This window comes from Poecilia latipinna, unplaced genomic scaffold (assembly GCF_001443285.1).
Source record: "Poecilia latipinna isolate Pla-1442-1.1 unplaced genomic scaffold, P_latipinna-1.0 Scaffold3254, whole genome shotgun sequence".
Lineage (NCBI taxonomy): Eukaryota > Metazoa > Chordata > Actinopteri > Cyprinodontiformes > Poeciliidae > Poecilia > Poecilia latipinna.
Window position 1 is genome coordinate 36,787 of NW_015115870.1, and position 2,547 is coordinate 39,333.

The window sequence follows — 2,547 nt, forward strand, 5'->3', positions numbered from 1 at the left end:
TATAGCTGTTGAAAATGAGGCACTAACATTCACAAATGACATTGAAATAAATTCCAGTCCAACATCTGGTTGGAGGAAAAATATCCCAACTTCAGAAGATGTGCTGTTAACTTAACAGTGCTCTTTGGTTCCTCTTGTTAGTCTACAATTTCTCATATTGAGGTCATCAAACCAAATTTTGTATCTGCCATAGCTGGCTGACACCTGCTGTCCCAATCTTTGCAACCAGTTTCTGACAGAGAAGCCAGTGACCTCTTCCCAGTGTCAGAATCTCACTGAGGAAGAAACTGCATTAGGTTTTCTATCACTTTAATATGTCTTCTATAACTGATGTGTATTCACAAATAAAATAAGTTAATAGAGTTTCATTTACAATTTTTATATCTTCGTGTCATGTGGTAGATCTCAGCTGGCTTTTGAGAGAAAAAGTATATCTTGGTCTCAAAAGTTTGGGCACCCTGATCTAGAATAATGTTTATGGTATGCGTTTTGTTTTTATATTAAGTTGCATAAAAAGTTTACAGTTCTGAATTGCTAAAGTCACGGTTGCCAAAATATTATACCATACTGCCTCAGGCAGTATGGCCGTATTTACTACGGTAAAACCACAGCTGCCGGTATTTTACCGTATTTTAGAAAATACAGTAATTTACCACATATTAGGAAATACGGTAAAATACCGGCAGCTGTGGTTGCCAGACATTTACCGTATTTTAGCAAATGTAGCAAAATACAGGCAACTGTGGTCATAGACATAATATAGGAGTAGACCCCGCATTGGCTGCTCCGGTGCAGGAAATACGACAGCTCACATTTTCTGTTTTTGTTTTGAAGGTTTCATAAAGACACGATGTGAGGAGGAAGAAGAGGGAAATATCTTTAAAGAGAGAGGGATTCACTGCACAGCACGGATGAATCTTGCATCGGATTTTGGACTCAATCTCAGCTGCTGAATCACTCTGAATAATTATTATTATATTAATCATAAACACTACCGGTTACATTATGTGGAAAACGGAACCATGAATTCACCTTAATTTAGACAACAACTTGTTTTTAATAACTTTTTCCAAGAAAAAAACAAAACAGGCATTGTGCAAATTGTACTGCTATCGGTAATACTATCTTTAACAGACTGAAAACATATGAAGGCTCTGAAGAGGCTAAATAATGCAAAGAGTCAAAAATAAAACCTCTTAACATTGCCAAAAAAATCAAGTATAAAACTTAACATTCAAAGGCAAATACAGGTTCCATTACAAAAAAACAGTCCTGAGTTACTGAATGAAACCTTCCTGATAGCATGGCAAGCTGATTACTTGCCAGTCAGAAACAGTTCTGAGTGGCTGTTTCTGACTGAGCTGAGTAATTATGCAGAACAGGGAGGAGGCAGAGGAGAACGATTATTTTTTCAGAGATTGTTTGTCTCATGTTAGGACAGCGAAAGTTTTAATACGTATGTAAAATTTATTTTTTTAAGTTAGATGCTGCAGCTTTAAGCAGAAGTTCGGTGTGAGAGTCACTACCAGGTGGAACAGAAGCGGCGCTCCGTCTGTGAAATATTACTATCTGTAGCGCGTAGCTGTGCGCTGCTTTACCTGCTATCTGATCGTCTTTTTTTTTTTTTTTACTGCAGTGAGCCTCAATATTACGGAGCCCCCCAGGGGACATGGGGAATGTTTTTTCTTTTGCGTTCCCTCGCAAAACTTTTGCGTTCCCTCGCAATAATCTACTACTAGAAGTAGTGTATCAATCAACTGATCTGTTGATCAGTTGATTGATACACTTAAAGATGAGATTCCCCGAGTTAATCCAGTGCGGCTGTCTACCACCATTAGTTTGGTGTGTTTTATAATAATAAAACGTGTTTATTATTATTAACGCTTTGGTGCAAAAAAACTGATTGAAAATCGATTTATTTACTGCATGTTTATGTCTATTAAGGCTAAGATGGAACGGCACTGAAAGCAGCCCTTTAAACCATTCAGACTACGAACACAACAACAGAGACACAATCAGATGACTTATTACCCCGCGATAATAACTCTATTGAAAAACCTTATAAGCTTGTATTAAAGCAGAAAGTACGGCGGCCACCGTAAAAAAGGCTTACAGTATCAATTATGCCGCATGAACTGATCAGTAGATTATTGCGAGGGAACGCAAAAGTTTTGCGAGGGAACGCAAAAGAAAAAAAATTCCCCATGTCCCCTGGAGGGCTCCGTACGATATAGCCAAACTCCGTCAAGTATGGCATTGTTTTTATGCCATATTAGATTTGTCGTGTTGATACATCTTGACCTGCTTCAATTTTCCGCCGCAACACGCAAACTTCCCCATTCACTCAGTGCGTTATACTTCCACACGACATCGCTTAGGATAGCGGTTCTCAACATGGGCGGTACCGTTCTGTGATCATTTCAAAGCAGCAACTTATATTAAAAAGTGTTTTATTTCCGTTTAAAAGCTGCACGCTACCATGGAAGGACAACAGAAAATCGCTCTTAAACATATAATTACTAAAATCACGATACCCTCACTTTGTAT

At 38.2% G+C, this 2,547-nt stretch overlaps 1 long non-coding RNA gene across 1 annotated transcript in view; it reads left to right on the forward strand.

The window, feature by feature from the left end:
* The window catches only part of LOC106940503 (uncharacterized), a 23,613-nt gene extending 22,655 nt beyond the window's left edge, over window positions 1-958 (forward strand). The window contains exon 3 of the long non-coding RNA XR_001423115.1: window positions 808-958. This is a non-coding gene — a long non-coding RNA (uncharacterized LOC106940503). The remainder of the gene's footprint in view (window positions 1-807) is intronic.
* Window positions 959-2,547: the final 1,589 nt, after the last annotated feature.